The sequence below is a fragment of the Lissotriton helveticus genome, chromosome 3_1, assembly GCF_964261635.1.
Source record: "Lissotriton helveticus chromosome 3_1, aLisHel1.1, whole genome shotgun sequence".
Lineage (NCBI taxonomy): Eukaryota > Metazoa > Chordata > Amphibia > Caudata > Salamandridae > Lissotriton > Lissotriton helveticus.
The window spans coordinates 1,869,285,816-1,869,309,776 of NC_136061.1; the positions used below are offsets into that span (position 1 = coordinate 1,869,285,816).

The 23,961-nt window shown below is 44.0% G+C and overlaps 1 protein-coding gene across 2 annotated transcripts in view; it reads left to right on the forward strand.

Moving 5' to 3' along the window:
• Positions 1–23,961, forward strand: part of LOC144823927 (synaptotagmin-5-like) — a 423,013-nt gene that overhangs the window by 43,067 nt on the left and 355,985 nt on the right. The gene's annotated exons all lie outside the window — the stretch shown is intronic.

Genomic DNA, 23,961 nt, shown 5'->3' on the forward strand with positions numbered 1-23,961 from the left:
ACTTTCAATAGACAATATATGTAAACATGGATAGTTTCAGTACATCAGTGTGTACCTAACATATTAAATATAAAATCATAATAAGAGTAATAATGTTAGTCTTGCACCAGTGTATCCTCCAGAGACAAAAGCTTTTTATAGTTAGTCAGATGTATTCATTATGAAGAAGAAACCTGTGAAGGGGCACTTGCTCCAAGTGTGCTCGAACTGACTGATATTGTGGCTAGCATCAGCATTTATTAAGAAAAACTATGGTAATACTGTGCACTCAATATTCACTAATTGTATTCAAAGTAAACTATGAAAGTGTGCTGCCTTGGAGCAGAGCCTGCCTGTCTCCGTAACATTTTTTGAAAGAAACTAGATAACCAGACGGTTAACTAGAGGCAAAATGCACAACAAAAAGAGCACGTAGGCTAGAATTAACACGTCATATTCCAAGTTCAATAGATTTTGTAAACAAAAAATAAATGTGCTAACATGCATCATAGTTTAATACCATCAAATTAAATATGTACAAAGAAAAGACCGTATGCTTTTTCGTGGCGGCATTGCCGCCGCGGAAAGGCATATCCCAAAGCAAATCCTAATAGGGCTGGCGGTGTCTGATAGACACCGCCACCATATTAGAGCTTTTCCGCCGCGGTCTCACGGCGGAAAAGCGGCAGACGGTCTCCCCGTCCGCAGATGACCCCCCTGCCATCCTAATCTGGCGGGGGGTCTTTTCGCTCACCGCAGCGGTGAAACCGCATCCTCCATGCCGTCGGTGGCTTCCGCCGGCCCAGAGGATGCGGATTCACCGCAATCGTAATCGGGCCCTTAGTTTTAAACTTATCATCGATACAGAAGTCACTGAGACAAAGGTCAGATCTTAACCAAGGCACTTCTTTCGTACCCATTTATCAAATAAATCTTTTGGAATGTGAAATAGCTATTTTTAAATTAATGCACAATTTGCCATTGAGCCTTTTCTTTCTCAACCTTCCACCAACTGATAATTTTTCAGATGAATTGGAGTACCAAGAATTCAAGCCCAAAAGTGTGTTTATGACTCCTGCATTGCATAAGACTCTGGATGCCTTTGAAACTCTTGTAAAGAAGGATGTACAACACATAAACTTCTATTCTACATGCACAAAGATCATCACACATCAGGAACAAAGACTCCTGTTAAAATTGGGTCTGAAGCACATTTTTCAAACTGCTAAGGGTGGTGCCTTGGTCGTCATGGACCGAATGTATAATGAAAGCAAGGTTGCAGCTCATGTCATGGATCAAGAGATATACATTCCTTTGGATAATGAGCACACACTTGAATTCATAGTAACACGCTCAAGTATTCTTGACAGAGCCATGGATTATGGTTGGATTACCGAGCACACAAGTTGACTCCTGCTCACAGATCATCCCCCAGTCCACAGCTCTATATGCTCCCTAAAATTCACAAAAATCCAAGAGACCGTCCGTTCAGACCCATTGTTTCTGGATGTGGATCAGTGTATGAACCAATAGGGAAATATCTGGACAGTTTATTCAACCGTTAGTACAATCATGCCTATCATATATTTGGGATACCACCCATTTTTTATATCGGTTTACCGATCTTGGTGAAACCAACAAGGAGTCTTACTAGCTTTGTATAATTGATGTTACAGCCTTTTAAATCTCTATTCCTAATGAGGAAGGTCTTGAAGCAATTGAGTGGATCTTATTGCAATATGAAGGTATCCAAGCCAATAAGGTCTTTCTTTTCGAACTGTTACATTTTTGCCTGTTCCATAGTTATTTCATTTGGATATATTCCTTTTTCTTTTAAAGGACGGGAAGATCAATGGGATTTTCAGGATTTCCATGTTACGCTAAAATTGTTATGGCTAAATTTGAACACCAATTTATTTTTGAGACTGCTTCTTGGTCTGACAATCTAATCATGTACATGTGGTACATATACGATATCCTTCAAATTTGGTAAGGAACCACACTACAGTTGGAATAAAATTTTCAGCGTTTGAGCAGCCATAATCCACAGATTTAATTCAGACTTGTATCAGTACCTCAAGTATTCATTTTTTGGATGTACATCTTGAATTTTCATTATCCGAATTATCTACTCGGGTTTACAAAAAACCCACGGACAGGAATATCATTCTTCACTACAGCAGCTTTCATGCTCCATCGCTGAAGCAACATCTGCCACGGTCACATTGTATCTATATTAAGAGAACAACATCTAACGAAAACGTATGTGGTTCCACTCTACAAACGTATCGACTGCAATTTAAACAGCGAGGATATCTAGGTCAAGTTTTGGATACTGCATTACAATGCACAAACATGATAAACCATGGAATATTACTCGAAAAAAATACATAAGGAGTAATTCTCTCAAGAAGTATGTGTAACAAAATTCTCTACAAATCCAGAGGAAATCAAATGCAGAAATTGTAGACTCTGGGAATACTTCAACCAGAATCTGATTATAAAGGACTCTTTAATGAGAAACCACTCTTTGCACATCTGCACTCACAAAATCTCAAAGAAATCTTGTCCTCCATAGTGCATCCACAAGCCATGAACTACAAAGGCATGCAACAATGCCATAACCATATTTACTGTGGGAATGTAATAATGGGCAACATAATTTTGCATCCAAAAATGGGCAAACCCATCAAAATACATTATATGTCAGATTGCAATTCAGAAAAATTGATCTATGAGCAGAACAACGGTAGTTTAGGAATACAATATACATTAAAAAAAGCTAATAACTGCCCCCCCCCCAGCCATTCCTTTAGCTTTGATGACCTGGAATAATCTGAACTGTTGCATTTACATGTGAGAGATGGTCAGTAGCTGTTTTGGTTGCCATTCCAAGGGCGATGGGTGGTGCAAGCTGCAGTGGCCTCCTGGTCAGAACCCTGGCACTTCATATTTTACAAATTAAGCACTGTTTTAGCCACACTCATTATTGGATTGTCATTGAGAGTTTAGACTTGGAAAACATGTTGGAATTCGGCATACTGAAATAATTAGGTTACATCCCCACTTTGGGAATTTCTTTGTCAACATATCATATTTATATCCCGCTGTAGTCTCCCTGGTTTTTGCAAAATGTCATTATGTCAATGAGAGATTTGACAATGCGAACCGATCACTGAAACAACACATTTTTGGTGTTTCCTTGAATATGTTTTCATCTCCACCTAAGTTTCATGTTCAGGAGGACTAGGGTCTTTCCTTCATGTCTATCAAAGCTATTGTTTTACACCAAGACCCGTTAAATAGAACGCACTCTGCATACTCGGATTCACTTCCCTGCATGAGGATCAGCAGGGGAACCATTGTTACATATCACCATGTAGATAACAGATAAGTAGTGTGTACCCGGGAACAATATCCCGCTAGTTTACTTTTGCAGCATTTGTAGAAATAAGGGGGCATATTATCAAGAACGGCGTTAACAATTATCGCCGGTTTAGCGGCAGAAAACTGCCGCTAATGCCGCGTTAATGGGCTTGATAATATGCCCTTGAGAATTCCAATAGAAGTCCATGTTCTGGTGTGAACATGGGCTTCTATTGGAATTCTCAAGGGCATATTATGAAGCCCATTATCGCCACTTTAGCGGCAGTTTTCTGCCACTAAACCGGCGATAATTTTAATGCCGTTCTTGATAATATGCCCCAAGTTTTTAAAGCGGGATCTTTTAATACTAGGTTGGTGCGGTTAAATTGGCGATATTTCGGGACCGCATTTATATGTCAAAGAATAGGGGATTCTTTAGCAGTGCCGCTTTTTCCGCACAGTAAGTAACCATGCATGTTAAGCATGATGATTACCACTAACGTTAACAATATGAATCTCATTTTAATCCTCTGCATATTGTATTTCAGTTTGTTCGGGACTTCCTGTTTTTTAATTGAAGACAGTTCACTAATAATTCCAGTCGGTAACTACCATTTGCTTACCTAGTTAGAACACTCGTCTTTGCAGTCATTACAATGCATGTTGAGCACCGTAGTCACTCTTGACCACGATGTATACAACAGACACGTTGGTTTGCAAGTGGCACAAGTGAAGGCTGATTAAGTATTATTTGGGTTTAGATTGATAACCATCTTTGGAAAATATTATGGTTTTGTGTGAGCAACTAAATGGCACGTCCGACTGGCAGGATAATTATCGTTGAGTGGGTAATTGCCTCCTATTATGTCCTTGCTAAATCGATGCTTTTCATTTGTGAATAGGCTTGTTATTTCCTCCTTTGTACCTCTTTGTTTGCATTTGTAACCTCCCATAACGACTTAACCTTTTACTTGTCTTGTTACACGGTCTGCTTTAAGATATATGTCTGTGAGCACTATTTTGTTTAATGATTAATGGGGACAATGGCGGCTGCTTCTTGTATTTGTAGTCCTATGCGCGCTTTAACTTTAATAGTGGCTGCCCCACTCCTCACACAGCCCTTGCGTCACAATGGCGGGCACTTCTCGTATGGAGCGATGTGCACGCTTTAACTTTAAAAGTGGCTGCCCAAACCCGATAAACACAAGGAGAATGATCGACAGAACGCTGAAACTTTTCAGACACTCACCCCCAGTCACAGATCTGGGTTGAATCCATCATCGTTCTTTATCTCACTTTGCCACCCCAGTTCAGACACAGCCATATGCAAATCAGTCTTGACCCTGTGCCTCATGGGTACAGTCCAGCCGAACTGCCAAGCCATGTCTTCTCTGGACCGGAAACAAGCATCCTGGGACCTGGTTCAGGCTAACAGCCATCATCAGCCAGGCAAACTTGAATCCAGTGGCAAAGTGAGCAAGGGACCCACGTCTGGGCATACCCTGCCAACCTAGGGCGAACAAAGCAAAACGAAACCGAACCCCCTCCTAGGATGCTTGTTTGCAGTCCAGGGAGGACCTGGCCTGGCAGTTCGGGCCGACTGTTCCCATTGGGCGCAGTGTCAAGACTGATTTGCATATGGGTGGGTCCAAACTGGAATGGCATGGTGAGCAAAAAAAATATGGATTTAGGCCCAGATCTCTGTACTGGGGTGAGGGTGTGACATTGTTCTGCATTCTGTCCATCAATTGTTCTTTTTACTTTTGTCACCCCGAGTGGGACGGGTATGCCCAGACATGGGTCCTGTGCTCTCCATGCCACTGAAGTCAAGCTATCCTGGCTGATGAAGGCTGAAAGACCAAAACCGGTCCTAGGATGCTTGTTTCCAGTCCCGGAAGGACTTGGCCTGGCAGTTCGGGCTGGACTGTTCTCATTGGGCGCAGGGTGAAGACTGATTTGCATATGGCTGGGTCCAAACTGGAATGGCATGGTGAGCAGAAGAACAATGGATTTAGCCCCAGATCTCTGTACTGGGGTGAATGTATGACATTGTTCTGCATTCTGTACTTTAATTGTTCTTTTTGCTTTTGCCCAAAACCTACAGCACTCATAGGACAATGGTGGCCGCTTCTTGTTTTTTAAACTTTTACGCTGAGCGCAGTGCCCGCTTCTGGGACACCAAGCCTTCTTTTAGCTTTAAATTTTAATGCTGAGTGCAGCACCTACTTCAGGGACACCACGCTCTCTGTAATGCAATAGGTCTTGCATTTTCCAAACTTTATCCATTGGTATTGTAAATGACAATGCCTTTTATTGTTGCATGTTTTTTAAACACATAAATAAAAGGCATTGTCATTCACAATGTCAATAGCTCAAAATCTCACAATTGCGAGACCTATTGCATTACAAATTCTTATTTCCTTCATTCTCACTTCGCTATTTCTAATGTTCTGTCCGTTTGCCTAGATGGGAAATTAACTTACTAGAACAACATTTTGACATAGCAATGTTCTGTTTATTCACCTATAGTTACCCCTGATGAAGGGTGTAATCACCCGAAATGCATTGGGTTTCAACAGTCAAGCTGCTGTTACAGCATTGATCTATGTTTGAATGTACACTGATAGTAAGGCGATAGTGATGCAACATTTGTATGACATTTCAGACAAAAGAATGAATGTATAACTATTTCAAATGATGTTAATAAACAGTGATACATGTTAGCACGTTGGCTTTTTGTTCAAATCCATTGAACTTGGAATACAAAGGGGTAATTCAAGCCAAAGGGCTGTTTTTTGTGCTTTTTGGCTCTATTTAAGCGTCTGGTTGTCTAGTTTCTTTGATAGCATCAGCATTTGCCAGTAGTGTGCCGTGAGAACTATGCTGTTGGAAGTAAGGCTGCTACGTTGATGCACTTCCCACAATGTGCCAAGCAACTGAGTGGCTGCCTTCAGCGCTATCCCAGAAGCGTGTCTGATAAGACCCACTGCCCCACAGCGCCTTAAAGCAACACGACTGCTGACCTCAGACCTGTGCCTGGAGACGGACTTCTTTAATGCCTCGACCCAGAGAGGCTCAAGCAGCTAAAGCAAGCACTCACCCAGTCCAGAGAAGGGAGACATGACTGCGATCTGTGACCCTCAGCCCCTGCCTGAAGACAGCCCCCCACCGCGGCCTTCAGAACATTGTCCTACAGCAGGGGTTTGCCAGATGGGAGCAGAGCAGTCATCTGGCCTAACCAGACCCAGCACACCTCCTCCCGCATCAATACAAGGGAAAATCGCAGACTAAAGTACGGGTTGCTGAACTGAGGCCTACCGCTGAACTAAATGAGGGTAAAAACAGAGTTCTTGATATCACCTCATACAACTATTACCCAAAATGGAAGCAGCTTTCACCTGCACAGAGCAACCTGAGAGTAGGGAAAGTGGAAGGGGTCAGGAGGAGTGAGTATACTCACCTGAAAGTAATACCTTGGCACCTCAGGCTGTTACCTCAGGATCTACTGCTTTGTGTGATATTGTATAGTATTCACATTATTTCTCATTTTAAAAGAGAAGCATTGGGGATACAATCATGTCATTGTGCTCTTATTTGTCTGTTGCTTGCTGAGCCTGTTGCACCCCTACATGAACCTAACTGAGGAGCTTGTAACTTCACACCATCGTTACCACTGACAGTCAAGTGCTGAAGGGGTTGGACATCGCCCAGTTTGAAGAGCCATAGTAGGTCAAACCCTGGGATATCAGAGGCAAACGACCCCAAGCCCCATGGCTCCGGCCTAGTAGAAATATTGAACTTGCCCATCGGGCAGTCTGACAAGTTGGCATTGCTAGTAAGACAACCTTTAAAGAACCAGTGTGTGTGTTTTTTTTTGGTTCTCTCAAGGCTCATTCAACCTAAAATGCTGGCTCCCAGATTAGCCCCTTTCAAGCTGGCCCATCTAGAAGTGCACGGGTGCCACAATGCACGATATGCCAGTAGAACACCTGCCCAGTAGTCCCTATTTACCAAGTGCCCCCCACTCCCCTCTCAAACGGGATATGATACTCTCTTTTCCAGGAGGCAAATTATGTACCATGTAACCGGAGGCCAATAACATCAGAAATTCAATTGCAATTAACATGCACCTGGTATGATATTGGCGATTACACCACTGCATCTCACAAACAACCTGGTCAACTTCTCCACAATCTGGCGAAATATGATAATGCAAAAATACCTAACTGAGCATGTCATGAATGTGTACCTTGTAGAATAGCATCACCTCTTTATAAAGAATTCTGCTTCAGACAAAAGAAAAAAAGTTAAACACACAGGACAATTCTCACGCAGCCTACTACTAAATAATGGAGATTTCAAATATTTCCTGCACCTCAGATACATATGTTGGTATTGATAACCTCTGTGTTTCGCATCTCTCCTGCAAACTTAATTTCTTTGTTCACTGTGCTTTAACATTCTCTATTAAGTGGCCAAAAGAGATCTAAACCGATAAATCTTGGCAATTTAAAGTAAGTGGCTTTCTAATATTATCCTCCATGACAATTTCTACCACAAGATAATTCTTCTATTTTAGAAAGATGTACGGTGTGAATGTAATGAGCAGGATGTTAGTGTGGGTGTGTTTTAGGGTTTGTTTGCTCGAGAGTGGTGGGTTGACTTCAAGAAGCTTGTACTGAAATTGGAAGCAATGAGAGCTAATCTCACAGCACAAGACTCCTGGCTCCGAGCAAACAAACGTGATCTCAGTGATCAGTTTAATCAAGCCTTAGAAACTGTGGGGCTTATTAACAACAGCATGCAATTATTATCGCAAATTGCGCTTAGCGCGTTTTCTATTATTGCCTTCTATCGCTGGTTGACATCGACGTGTTAGCGACGTATTAGCAACGCTTTACACAGAGGCAATGTCAAACCCAGCGATAGACGCGATACGCAGAAATATCGTGTGAAATCCTGCGATGATCATGCATCGCTAATGTAAACCTTGATAATAGGCATGTGTACCTAACCATTTAATCCACCTCCTATTCACAGATGCCTAAGTCAAGTTTCAAACAGGTATTAGATTTCTAAGATAAACACGCTTAGCGCGAGATTTCCTATCGCTTCGCGGGTCTGGGCCGGCATTGTTAATAGAGCGAAGTCTGTTACCATGAAGTTTAGGTGAGGAACACCTACTTTGCATGTCATTAGCGATAAATATCGCTGACTTGCAGTGTAGAAAAAAAACTGCAGGACTCCCAAGGAAGCAAGCGCTAACTTATGTTAGCAAGTCCTTGTAAATAGTCCAATTGAAAATTCGCAGCTTTTTTGGTGAATATCGCCAAAAAAGCGGTGAAGAATCTCTCGACAATATGCCCCTGTATTTCCTGTCAAGGCGATTCTGTCAAGGCTCTGGCCCTGGAGTGAAGAGGGCAGCAGCAAATAGCACAAACATTGTTACTATCTAAATTGGCAACAATTCGTGCTAGGCACAATTGCACTGATCTCTTCACAATTGTATGTGCTAACTGTAGATAGAACGCACCTTTTGGGATGTAAAATTGCATTGGAAGCAACCTGGAAGGACCAGGGTGAATGCCAGTGTTACAATACTCCCCCGCCCCCCACCTCCCCATTCCTGCGGCATTTTAGGAGTTGATACAATACATTACAAAGGCATTTGTAGAGTGCACTGTTGCTTCCTGTGGTGCATCCCGGTGCTAACAACAATACTGCCATATGCAATTTCTATCAGTTAAAATTAAATGAAGTTAAAACTGAGGTCCTGGTCATCAGTGGCAACTCAGACTAATGGTTCTATGCCAACTGGACGACAGAAATGTGTCCTGTAGCCACTCCCACATCGACAGTAAGAAGCTTGAAAGTTAAAATTGATAACCAACTGGAATTTCCTCAGTATTTTTCAGCTAAAAGTAATTAGGAAGAACTCTCCGTACTTGAATTCTAAGGGATCCAAACAGTGATATCCTAAATTGCCGCCATAAGAGATTAGGCCAATTCCTGGCTTCTGGAGCCCTTTAATACTGAGGTGAACAGACTACAAGTTGTAACCTAATGCAGCAGCTCTCCTAATTGTAAACGTGTCTAAACCGTCTGATTCTCAGCCATATTCAAAGCACTTCCATGGGCTTTCAATTAAATACAAGTTCAATTCAAGAATTATGTTTAAGGCAATTCCTGGACTGGCTCCCATCTTTGTTTCTGAGCGACTGGCCAAACAGAATCCCAACTGCTCTCTTCGATCTTCATCTGCAAATTTTCTGTCGGTACCTAAATCTTTTAAATCTAGAGGTTTGGCTCGCAGCTTTTCAGTATGTGCCCCCAGCCTGTGGAACACTCTCCCTGAAAATATTCAAAGGTTGAAGAATTTGCTTTACTTTAGAAGTTCCTCTCAAACATAGCGCCTGTTCAACCAAGCAGTTCTGTCCTAACCTAGTAAATTACTAGACTTTCACTAGTTGGTGCCAGGAAATAATTTGGTGCATATACACAATGCATAACAGAACAATGCATGTAAATGCGGCATGAACCAATTGACAGAGAGTGTATGATGTAGATTTGGAGTTCGAGAGAAGGTGGGTTAGAGTGGGTAGTTCAGACCTACATTCAAGGATGTTACAACTTCAGAGCTTGTTGCTCTGCTGGACTCCTTTTTGGTAATCTTTTACAACCCACCATCATCTCCTGCCACCACTTCCCCACTGGAGTACGTTTTTCCATGGTTTGGTATATAGGGCAAGAGATGAGAGAGAGAGAAGGATGCATTTGGTGCTTCCAGAGAGTTTGACCGGAAGCCACTGATGGTGCCAATCCAGACACTAACTCCTGAAAAGATCAAATATCTTGGGGACCTGTTGTCAGATGAATAAAGATGTTGAGCAGACTGTATCACCTGGCTTAGTAAATGACATCGTGTTGGACCACTAAATGATCTAACATATCCTTTGGGCACACACAATGAAGTGCTTTTCAAATTCCACCCCTGTATGCCATGCTTGCAAGTATTTTAATTGACGACTGCAGTTATATTTGTAACCTAATTTACAAAGGGTGAGTGAAGAGGTGCACAGGTGTCTAGCGCGTTGTTGGAAGTTCAGGCTATGGTTGATGTAGGCAGGTCCTAGGTCGTGGTGGGCTGCGGGCATGCATGAGGATCTTGAACTGGCATCTCCTCTGGATGGGGAGCCAGTGGAGGTCTCTCAGGTGGGAAGCATTGTGGGTTCATTTGGGGAGGTCCAGGATGAGTCTGCCTGCAATGTTCTATATGGTTTGGAGTCCTCTGAGGAGCTGGGTTGGGATGCCAGCGTAGAGGGTATTGCCGTAGTCGAGACGGCTGGTGACAAGTGCTTCAGTGACTGTTTTTCTGGTGTTGGTTAGGATCCATCTGAACATTCTGCAGAGCATGAGAAGTGTGTGGAAGCAGGAGGAGGCGACTGCGTTGACTTGTCGTTTCATGGTCTTTGGCTGTCAAGAATGATGCAGAGGTTTTGTGCATGGTCGGACAGTGTGGATTTAGGTCCACCAGCTGTTGTCACATGCAGAGGAGCTCTTCCCTAAGACCAGTACTTCGGTTTTGTCGAGTTGAGTTGGAGGCAGTTATCTCTCATCCATTTGGCTATGTTGGTCATGACGTTGCAGAAGTCGGTTTTCGCGTTGGAGGGGTCCTTAGTGAGTGAGAGGATCAGTTAAGTGTTGTCTCCTTAGAAGATTATGTTGTTATGAGTCCATGGGATCTGATGACATCCGCGAGGAGGATCATGTGGATGTTGAACAGGGTGGGACCGAGTGATGATCCTTGTGGTACACCGCATATTATGTCTTTGGGTGCAGAAGTAAATGGAGGCAGTTGGATGCTCTGTGTGCATCCTGTAAGGGTGGTGATCCTCTTGAGTGCTTCTTGTTGTATGTCTATGTTGTAGAGTCTGTTGATGAGGGTTTTGTGAGAGACGGTGTCCAATGCCGCAAGAGGTTGAGAAAGATCAGGGCCACCGTTTCTCAGCAGTCGGGGAGCATTCTGATGTTTGTGGCAGCAATCAGCATGGTTTCAGTGCTGTGGTTGGCATGGATTCCTGATTGTGAGGTGTCCAGTATGTGGGTTTGTTCCAGGAATTTGGTGTGATGCTGGTTGATGGCTTTGCACAACAAAACAAAAATTGTCAAATCTGAAAGGCTGGCTGCCAGTGCTAGACCTCTTGGCTATGCCAATGCTACTATATTTGAAATATTTGTTACCACTTAAATCAATTGATTTGCTGCACATTTAGACAATTTCGGGGTCACTATAAGTGAGGACTTTGGTCTATCTTAATATAAAATATATTCACCGACTGCCTATGTGGCTTGTAGTTCAAAGATGTTCTTTGGAGATGGAGAACATTTGTTTATTCCGAGCTCACCTGTAGTACAATGTAAACTGAAGACTCTTTCATAGCAATACATTTTCAATTCTTTTTCAATACACATGTGGGTGATTTATTTTGTAAGGCATTGTATTTGGTTGGTTGGCATCCTGTCAACTTGCACCAGAAGGATTTTTCAGTGTTTCATTGAAAAAGAAGGCTAAGAAGGGCGGATGCAGCGAGCTTTATCTATCTGAATGAACATTTGATGATACAAACAGATGTCCAGGAGTGTCTGCTCAGTCCACTCTCCCCATTTGAATGGCTTGGGCCTCCGTTTGGTTTGGCAGCAGGATTATGTAATGCTACTCCACCAGACACAATAGGTTAGTGCCTTGCCTCTGACCTTGGGTAAACATCAGTAAACTGCCATACCGCAGACAGGCACCTTGTCAGCTAATTGTTACTGGACAGATGGCACTATGTCCTTTACAATTAGTTTCTCAGTGAGTTGAGGCTGGCCACGGAAAATCCTGAGGAGAGTGTCTGCTTGTAACGAGAGTCACTGGTACAAGGTAATTATTATGAATAGCATTACTTTGTGTTACAGCTGGTCCTGTATTTAATTACAAACTATTAGCATTTTTTATATTTCCTTTCAGACTATCAAGTTCTTACTTCAGTGGTGTGTGCATCTATTAGCAAGAATTGAGGCCAGTGTCAATAGGGACACCAATGATAACAGTTTGGTTTTTGTTCTCTGGGGGTCTCTAGTTGGCAATGGTATTCACCTTTGTCCAAATGGGGACCCTTACTTCTAAGTCAGGATAAGGGGATTAAACTCCTTAATAACCCCTGCTCACCCCCTTGGTAGCTTGGCACGAGCAGACAGGCTTATCTCAGAGGCAGTGTGTTAAGCATTTGTGAATATACACAGTAACACAGTGAAAACACGACAGATGGACACAACACAGGTTTTATAAAAATAAGTATTCTTTATATAGACTTAAACGCAAGACGACAAACGACAAAAATCCACAATATTACACTTAAGATTGCTTTAAAGATGATAAAAGTTACTTAGTTCATGTTGATGATAGATGCGACAAAGTTCTCAATAAAGTACCTGGATGTGTAACGCAAAGTAAATAAAAGGCTCGCAAAAAGGGGAGATGCGTCGGTTCCGTGATCTGGGGGGAATGATGCGTCAGGCCTCAATGCTTGCGCAGAGTAGGGGATGCATCATTATCTTTACCGGTGCGGAGGTGATTCGTAGATTCTCGGCTGGTGGGTCCGTTACGGTGACCAAAATGGTGCCTTGATACGATGATCCGGTTGCGATGCGACAAGATGGCGCCATTCATGCGGCGATGCGATGACGGTGCATAGACTCCCTGGCAGCCTTGCGACGACTCTGTATTTTGGAGCCGCGACGGGCCCTGCGACATGCTTCTCAGGTGATGCGATGGTTACTCTCTCAATGGCGTCATGCTTCTCCGGTGATGCAACAGCAGGCAGCTTCGATAAACACACGCTTCCAGGGAGATGCGGCGAAGGCTCGCTTCTCCGGCAATGCGACGATTTCAGCTGCGGCGGTGGCACGCTTCCTCGCGCTTCCAGCTCCCGGCGACACGCAAATATCTGGAGTTGAGAATTCCCAGCAAGGAAATTCAGAGGGGAGATGAAGATGAAGTCTTTTGTCTCTGAGACTTCAGCAGGAGGAAAGCACAGTTCAAGCCCTTGGAGAATATTCTGTAAATGATGAAAGTCCTTAAAAAGTTCCTTTTCCTTTCCTTGGCAATGAAGTAACCACTGCAGGCCAACCCAGCAAACAGCACACTGACAGAGGTGTAGTAAAACTCCTGCAGCTTCCTTGGTTCTTCTCCTTGGCAAAAGGTTTCTTGTTCCAGAAGTGATCTAAAATTCTTGGGATCAGGGTCCCAATATTTATACCCCAAAATCCTTTGTTCTTTGAAGGCAGAGAGGCCTCTGCCTAGTCCAAACCAGTTCCTGAGCACTTTGTTAACATGACTCTCTCCTTCCTTTCGCTGTGTAGGGCATAGACATCAGACGCCCCACAGGAGGTGGAGCAAGCACATGGGAGGGAAGGCACAGCTCTGAAGCACTTTGTTGACAAGATTCCTTCTCTCCTTTCACAGTGCAGGGCAGAGACATCAGACAAGCCACAGGAGGTGGAGCCCGCATTGTAGAGGGAAGGCCCAGCCCTATTCAGGTCCCAGGTGCAACTCCTCCCTCCCATCTAGATGCAGATCTCTCTATTCACCACAGGGCTGCCCCAGCCTGTCTCCTGGAATCCCCAGGCCCTGTCACTCACAAACCCAAACAAGGAATACACAGCCTAGTAGAGGCAGGCCTGGACAGTTAGGCAAGAAAACACCTACTTTCTAAAAGTGGTATTTTCAAACACAGAATATTTAAACCAACTTTGCTAAAAGATGTATTTTATTATTCTTAGTTCAGGCATATTAAATTCGAATTTCTACCATGTTCGCTGAGTCAGTCAGGATTATAAGAATGTAATAATCTAACTGCCCATTCTAGCCTATGGAGAACAGGTAGCCTTGCAATAGTGAAAAACGAAAATGGCTGTAATTCACTATTAGGACATGCTACACACATCAGAGCATGTTCTACGTTATACTTACAATGCACCCTGCCCTTGGACCTACCATAGGGGTGTCTAATATTAAGCAAAGGGAAGGTTTAGGGACTGGCAAGTGGGTGAACTGGCCAAGTCGACATGACAGTGCTAGACTGCACATAGGCCTTGCAATGGCAGGCCTGAGACACACTTTACAAGCTGCTTCTGTGGGTGGCACAACCAGTGCTGCATGCCCACCAGCAGCATTTGATTTACAAGCCTTGGGCACACATGGTGCACTGAACTAGGGGCTGACAGGTAAATCAAATAACCCAATCATGGAATCACCAATTAGAATAAATTTAACATAGGGAGCACTTGCACTGTGGCACTGAATAGCAGTGGCACAGTGCCCAAAGCATATGACCAGCAAAAGCATATCAAAACAGAGGAGGCAATCCGTCAAAATGGAAGGGAGACTCACGCCAATGATGCCAGGTCTAACATGTGTCCCCTTCAGCTGAAATGAGGGGAGAACTACCCTTCCCCTTGGGAGTTCTCTTCACTAAGGCCGAAAAATCTGGACAGACCATCAGCGTTGGCTTGTTCTGTACCAGGGCAGTGTTCCACCGTAAAGTCCATACCCTGTAGGGAAATGGACCACCTCAAAGACTTTGAGTTCTCACTCCCCATCTGCATTAGCCATCTGAGGGGCCTGTGGTCGGTCTGAACCAGGAAGTGAGTCCCAAACAAGTATGGTCTCAACTTCTTCAGTGCCCAGACCACAGCAAATGCCTCACGCTCAATTGCACTCCACCTCTGTTCCCGTGGAAGTAACCTCCTACTGATGAAGGCTGCAGGTTGGTCTAGGCCCACTTCATTAATCTGCGATAGAACAGCCCCCACACCATGCTCTGAAGTGTCTGTTTGAACAATGAATTATTTTGAGAAGTTGGGCGCCTGAAGCATGGGTGCTGTGCACATGGCAGTCTTCAGGGTGCCAAAGGCCTTCTGACAGGTGTCAGTCCAGTTCACTTTCTTGGGCTGCTTCCTAGAAGTCAGCTCAGTCAAGGGTGCAACAATGTTGCCATACCCCTTGACAAACCTCCTGTAGTAACCTGTGAGTCCTAAAAATGTTCTCACCTGTGTCTGAGTCTTTGGGGGTTCCCATGCCAGGATGGTATCAATCTTGGGTTGCAGGGGTGCCACCTGGCCGCTCCCTACCTGGTGACCCAAGTACACCACGGAACCCTGCCCGATCTGGCACCTTCTCGCCTTGATCGTGAGGCCTGCCTTGCGCAGTGCCATCAACACTTCCCAGAGGTGGTGCAGATGTTCTTCCCAACTGGCGCTGAACACTGCAATGTCCTCCAGGTAGGCGGCACTGAAATCCTCCAGTCCAGCCAACAACTGGTTGACCAACCTCTGAAAGGTGGCAGGGGCATTCTTCATCCCAATGGGCATAACCCAGAATTGGTAGTGCCCATCTGGTGTGGAGAATGCTGACCTCTCCTTAGCCCCATCAGTCAAGGTGATCTGCCAGTACCCAGACATCAAATCAAACGTGCTGAGTTACCATGCAGCTCCTAACCGATCAATGAGCTCATCAGCTCTGGGGATGGGGTGTGCATCAGTCCTGGTGACTGAATTGAGTCCTCTGCAGTCCACACAGAACCGGAGTTCAGGTGTGGCACCTGGCGTGGCAGCCTTTGGGACCAATACCACTGTTCTGGCCCAAGGACTCTTTGAGGACTCAATGACCCCTAAAGCAAACATTTTGGAGATTTCCTCCTTAATCTAAGCCCTAACCTTGTCAGTCACTCTGTAAGCCTTGTGCTTCACAGGAGGACTGTCTCAAGTATTCACATCATGGACGATCAGAGAATTGCCCCAACAGTTGGCGACAATCTTGCTGCTGATCAGGGGTCAGTGTGGCAGAGAGGCTGACACCATCCACTGACCCATCTTGCTCTGTTGCAGACAGGAGGTCAGGAAGAGGCTCTGTCTCCTCCTCAATTCCATTATCTGTCGCTAGGAGCATGCCCACTTCGGACCTTTCTAAGTGAGGCTTTAGGCGGTTAACATGCAGGACCCACAAGGGGTTCCTGGAAGACTGCAAGTTCACCAGATAGGTGACATCACTCATGCGCTCCACCACCTCATATGGACCAGTACACCTGTCCTGGAGCGCACAAGGCTCCACAGGGGCCATGACCCAAACTTTCTGTCCAGGCTGAAGCTCAATCAGAGTGGCATTCTGATCGTACCACCGCTTCATTTCCCCCTGGCTGGCTTCCAGATTCGCCTGAGCGAGGACTCTTAATCGCTGAAGGCCAGCATGTAACTATATACATCCTGGGGAGGTTTCCTGGGAGATTGCTCCCAGCCTTCCTTGAGCAAACTCAAAGGTCCTCTTACCGAGTGACCATACAAAAGCTCAAAGGGGCTGAACCCTAGGGAGTTTTGTGGCACCTCACGGTAGGCAAACAGAAGGCATGGCAAGAGGACGTCCCACTTACGCCTCATTGTTTCCTTAAGACCCATGATCATGCCTTTGAGGGTCCGGTTGAATCTTTCAACCAGCCCATTATCTTGTGGGTGGTAAGGAGTGGTGAACTTATAGGTAACACCACACTCCTTCCACAGAGACTTCATATAATTAGAAATGTGAAGTTTGTACCTCGGTCAGACACCCCCTCTCTGGGTAACCCCACACTGGTGTAGATCCCCATCAGTGCACGTCCCACCACGGGGGCCGTCACTGTCCTGAGCGGAATGGCTTTCTGGCACCGGGTAGCATGGTCCACCAAGACCAGGATAAACCTGTTGCCCATGGCTGTCTTGGGGTCCAGTAACCCCACAATCTCAATGCCCACCCATTCAAAGGGGGTACTGACTACAGGGAAAGGTTGGAGAGGGGTCTTGTGCCTCCTTCCACTTTTCCCACTTGCCTGGCAAGTTTGGCAGGCCCTACAATGAGTTACTGAACTCTTCCACATCTGGAGCCAATAAAAGTGGAGACAAGCCTTTCAAAGGTCTTGTTCTGCCTCAGATGATCAGCTAAAGGAACATCATGAGCCTAACCCAGTAGGAAGGCTCTGAAGTGCTGGGGTACCACCAGCACACAGGCTGACCCAGGCTCAGCAACCTTAGGCTCGTTATACAAGAAACCGTTCTCCCAGTAGTCCAATGTGATCCAGACTGATCACCTGCTGCCTGGTTTGTGACCTGTTGTCTCAAACCCAGAAGAGAAGGGAACTTCTGCTGCTCTTCACAAAATTCCTCCTTGGAGGGACCCCCTTCTTGCTGCCAATGGGTCAGCTCAGGTAGGTTCCCCAGTTCAGAAACTTGCTCCCCTGTAGGTTCCAGGGCATTCCCCTCAAGGTCTGCTTCCTCCTAGACCGTGGGAACAATGAGGCTGGTTTCCCGCGCCCCCACCTCTTCTCTATAAGGCAGGTCCCTGGGCCACACTTTCAGGCTCCAGGGTCTCTTGAACACCCTTAGCTGCCATAGACCGAGTGGTCAGACACGCCCACTCAGGCAGACCCAACATCTCTAAATGAGCCTTCTTCTCCACCTTAACCCAAGGGGAGCTTTCCAAATCATTGCCGAACAGACAATCAATAGGCATGGCTGGCCTCACAGCTACTTGAAGAGTACCATAGACCCCCCCCCCACTCAAAGGGAACTTGAGCCACTTTGCAATGGCTCTCTGTGTTGTCAGCGGCAACAACTGGGAAGAATGCAGTGGGGACCACCTGCTCTTCAGACACCAAGTGACACTTGACAGCTGTCACACTGGCTGCGGTGTCTCTCAGAGCCTCCACTCTATGGCCATTGATGGTCACCCACTGCCTGTATTTCTTAGTGTTATCAGGCAGCTGAGTTTTAGGAACCATATCAAAGTCTCCTAATGAGACAAGGGACATTTCTGCGGGACCCCACCCACCTTGGGCACCCAATTCCTCCTCAACCAGGGCTACACTGGCCATCTAATGGGGTGGTGCATGGGGTGACACATACTGACCCTTTTGGGGACACTGGGGATCATACCAATGGTGTCCCACCTGCTTACACTGAAAGCAGGTAACAGGCCCCCTATGAACAGGTTTACCTGTCGGAGTCCTGACTTCTTCTTAGGGGGAGGCTGGGAACCCTTACCTTGGTTCCCTTGGGGATTACTTTGGGGCCCTTTCTGGAACTCCCTCTGTTTCCCCTTGTCCCCCCACTCTTCTGCTGGGGATCCTGCCCACCTTAGGCGGAGTCTCCCAAAAGACCCTTGTGGACCCTGGTACTGACCCAGCGGTCCGCCTCTTCAGCAAGCTTTCTAGGGTTAGTCAACTTGCTATCAATAAGGTGCTGGTGTAGCTCTGGAAAACAATTAGCAGACAAGTGCTCCCTAGCAATCAAATCATAGAGCGCTTGAAAATTATCAACATTGCTACCCCTCACCCAACCATCAATGGCTCTGCAAAAGAAAGACACATATTCTACCCAAGTGGTTCCCTCCAACTTCTTACAATTCCTGAACCTCTTTCTATAGAGTTCTGGAATAACCCATACCTTGTCATCGGTGCTTCTTTCATGTGAGCATAAGACATCCTATCATCACTGGGCAAGTCTAACAAAGTATCCCTACTTTCAGTTAAAAAGCGGCCCCACAACCCCGCTCCCCAATCCTTCTCAGGGACCCGGTGGGCCAACATTGCTATTTCATAGGCTGTAAACCACTAACCAATAGCATCACTTTTGTGGAAATATTTGATGACATCCTTGGGAATATGTACCTTGCCTTCTGAAGGCACAGATGGTGTGCTGCCACAGGAGGGATTGATTTCTAAGCCCTTGGCCTTGATTTCTAACTCCCTCAACATCCTTGCATGTTCCAATCTCATTCTCTCCCTTTCCAAAGACAACCTGTTATTCTCTATTTCCCATTGACTCTCCATCTTAAGCTTAGCCTACTCCAGCTTGAGTGCCCTATTTCTCTCCCTGTCTTCCAGCTCTCTGGGGGACAGGTCTTTGGAAGAGATACTGCTGCCAGGTGGAGAGAGTCCCCCTCCCCTGGATGAAAACACTTGCCTCTCAATGGGCCCATCTGTATCCCCAACTGGCTCCACCACAAGATCAGGGGCATTTCTTGCTTCTACCCAGGCCCTCAGCGCTTTCTGGTAGTCATCCTTTTTTAGAAATGCCTGGTGTAGCAACTTTCAATTTCCTGCACAGATGTTTGAGCTGTTTCACAGTGTAGGTATCCAACCTCTCTTCCTCAAATTCAAGATCCATAGATGCAACAGATGCTGGTTTACTCATGTAAATGTAAAATGTGTGTATACTTGTAAAGCGCACTGTCGCCCCATCTCGGGGCATCCTGGCGCTGTATACCGCTGTGGAACCCTTCCTGGCTTTCCCTGTGAGATGCCCCGTCCAGGGCACCCCCAAGGTGAAGCCAGGCATCCCAGCGCTGTTGGGGCCGTTGTGAAGATTAAGCAAGCTATTGCCCAGAGTTGCAAAGTGGGACCCATGATTAGAGTAGGCGCCGAGGTGAGAATTATCAAGTCCGCGGACATTGAGCCCAAGACCCTGCCGCGTCGGGAATTTAACCCTGGTCCCGGGCCTGAAATCTGCTTCAGGGTCTGCCGCTTCTAACCAGTGAGCCACACTTCTCCACTACTCATGGTAGTAAAAATTATGAATTTTCAGGAAAAACTAACAGTCCAAGAAAAAATATTCTAAAAAAAAGTATGTGGTCGCGTTTGGTCTGCACTCACTAGTAGTGTACACCAATCACTAAATATGTACACAACACAGGTTTTATAAATATAAGTATTCTTTATATAGACTTAAGCACAAGACCACAAATGACAAAAATCCACAATACTACACTTAAGATTGCTTTAAAGATGATAAAAGTTACTTAGTTCAAGTTGATGATAGATGCGACAAAGTTCTCAACAAAGTACCTGGATGCATAACGCAAAGTAAACAAAAGGCTCGCAAAAAGGAGAGATGCGTCGGTTCCGTGACCCGGGGGAAATTATGTAATGGGCCTAAATGCTTGCGCAGAGTAGGGGATGCGTCGTTATCCTTACCGGTGCAGAGGTGATTTGTAGATTCTCAGCCTGTGGGCCTGTTGCGGTGCGCAAGATGGTGCCTTGATGGGATGCCATGATCCGGTTGCGATGCAAGAAGATGGCGCCCTTGATGTGGCGATGCGATGACGGTGCGTAGATGCCCTGGCAGCCTTGCGACGACTCTGTACTTTGGAGCTGCGACAGGCCCTGCGACACGCTTCTCTGGTGATGCGATGGCAACTCTCTTGATGGCGTCACGCTTCTCCGGTGATGCGACAGCAGGCCGCTCCAATAAACACACGCTTCCAGGGAGATGCAATGAAGGCTTGCTTCTCCGGCGATTTGACGATTTCAGCTGCGGCGGCGACACGCTTCCTCTCGAGGCATCGCGGTTCCAGCTCCCAGCGACACGCAAATGTCTGGAGTTGAGAATTCACCACCCTCCTCCGGTTAGCCTGAGCTATCACACTCCTCATTTGACCAGCAATCATTATCCTCCAGCCCACCCAAGACTGTGTATCTGTTCTCAGGTGGTATAATCAAATGAGGGGGGACCCAGGGGAGATCTGAGGGGAACGCTCTTTGTAACAGCTGACCCATCGATATTACTGTGAGATGTGGAAAAGTGCCTATAAAAATAGCCACATGGCAGAATCTTGACAGAGCTCGTTTTAACTAGTCCAGCGCTAGCTTGTATTAGGATTTCCATCACAACCAGAGGGTTGCTTAAGTTAACCACAATATCATCACCCATGTACCCTTTTCTCAACCTCCCAAACACTCTCACACGTCTTACCAGTAATAACTCATTAGATCTGTCCAGTGGCCGAACATATTCAAGTTCAACAAATTAATAGTTTTGTTCATGAGAACCCTTGTAGTTCCCAGGTTTCTAACTGTGAGTCTGGAAACGTTCATCAAAACAATAACGTAGGGAGCAGATGTAGGAGGTAAGTCAATCACAGGAAGCGTGTCCATGCTGGAGTATAACTTAATAGAGCTACTAAATTGAACTAATCAATCTAAACATTAAACCATTATATACGTTATCAGTAAGAGTTATTCGAAAATATAAATCCATATAATTATCAATAGGTTTCCAAAATAAATGATAATTAGGAGTATTGTGAGTGACACTCTACAAAGTCAATTTAGCTCCTCTTCTGGTAAATATTGTCCAGGACCACCAATAACAAAGTATCCCTACAAATAACAATGAAGCATTTTTCCAATTGGTAGTAGTTGATTTTAAAGCTGTAGAAATAAAAAAAATCAAGAAGTTTGCTCTTTATAACTGACAGCTTTGTTTTAAGTGAAGATGATTTACAAATTACTATGTCATATGACAGTTTATCCTTGACATGAAATATTTTGGTAATATTCTTCCAAACCTCATCCAAATTTTAACAACAATATTACACTCATAAATCATATGATGTAACGAGCCTGTATTCTGATTACAATAATTAGAAGTATCTGAAAGTTTTGCATTAAATAACCTTAAAAATGTCCAACAGTTAAATAATATAAAGGAATTAGTTTGATATAGAGAGACGGGCAACCAATCAGAGATAGTATTCATCCAGATTTTTTTCCATGTGTCTTGAGATCTTGATAAATGTAATTCCATATTCCAAAATGATGAGAGTATGTTAATATTGTCCTCTTTTGAATTAATCAATTTTTTGTAAAACAATGATTCTGCATGTGATGATGAAGCAATTCCGTGAATGTACATTTCTAAATCTGAAGTCGTTTGTTCATATATTTATTAAGTGAAAAGAGAAAGTTGAATAGGTATCACAGAGAGATGGTAGAAACATTTTGGAGCAATAACCATTTTAATAGAATCAACGTTTCCCCTACAAGATAAATGTAAAGCAGACCATTTATGAAATGTATCTTTGACATGATTGACAATATAATCAGAATTCAGTGTAGTTGATTGGTTAATGGTGTGTACAGAATATACCAAGATATTTCAGTTTTTCCTTTTGCCATTTTATTTCTTTGTTTGGTAGCATATCAGTTGTACAGCAAACATTCAAAGGAAATAATTCTGTTTTATTAGTATTTAGAGTATATCCTGAAATCTAAGAATATTTGTGAATTAGATTTCCTAGAGAGAGAATTGAACATTCAGATTACCAATATATTGGAGTACATAAACAGCATAAGCTGACGATTTGATAGGAACATTATTTATGAGTAGGCCTTCAATTCAATTTCTACACAATTTCTGATGGCAGTAAGTAAATGTTCAATAGTAAGCAGAAAAAGTAAAGGTGATTGGGGCAACCTTGTCTGATATCCGTAAAAGGGAAATATTGATTAGAAATTTGACTATTAATGAAAATGTTGGTGGATGGACCAGTGTACAGAACTAAGATCACACAAATTAACGAGCTGCCAAAGCTAAAAGCAGATAAGGTACAGGAAAGATATCGCCAATGGACTTTATCAAAAGCCTTTTCTGCATCTAATGCTAAAATACCAAATGGCATCTGTAAAGATGGACCCATTTCAATGGCATGGAATAGTAATCCTACATTTTTTACTGACTGCCTATTTTTCATGAAACCACATTGCTCAAAATTAACGATGGTATCAAGGTCAGAGACCAAAGTGGTTGCAAGAATCTTTGCATACAGTTTACAATCTTGATTAATTATAGAAATAGATTGATAATTTGAGACAATAGTGGTATCCTTGTTAGGTTTCGGAAGAACTATAATTAAAGCCTTAGTAAAGGTCCCAAAAGTTGATCCTGTACTACCAGGATGAGTAAACAGTTTGAGCAAATGAGATGAAGGTGAGTAGACAATTCTTTATAAAAATTCAGCAGGAAAACTATCTGGACCGGGATATTTAAGCAACTCATGGGATTTAATAGCTGATTGCACTTCCTCCAATGTAATCAGTAAATCCAACTTATTCTTAACTGGCTGAGTAATTTAGGTAAACAACACATTGCTAACAAAATGATCAATATGCAAAATATCACAAGAAAGAGTTTTATTGTATAAAGTTGAATAATAATTCATACATTTATGAACTATTTCTTTGTGAGATAAAGCAATTTCACCATTAGAATTTTGGATTGTATTCATTTGATTTTTATCTTTCCTAATATGAAGAACATTTGCTAAATGTTTTCCAGATCAATTAGCACTGAAACTAATTTTGTTTTGCTATCTGTGTATGACAGCGATATTGCCTAATGTTGAGTTTAATTCAAAATGAAGTTTTTGTAGTTGGAATTTATATTTGATGTCAGATGTGATAAAGAGACGTTCAAACGTTGCTATCTATTTATCTAATTTTTTAACTCTGGAGTAAAACAATTTGTTGCTATGTGCCCTAATATAAATTGTTGCCCCGCTGATATACGCCTTAAATGCATCCCATCTATTAACAAGTAAAGTAGAACCTAAGGGGTGAAAGCAAAAAAATCACATAGTGTGGACACATGATTTAGTTTATTTTTTCATTAAGGATAATATTGGTATTCATGCACTATCGACCTTGAGATTGCTGAGAAGAGCTAGGTCGTAAAACACATGACATGAGTGCATGATCTAAAACATCAACA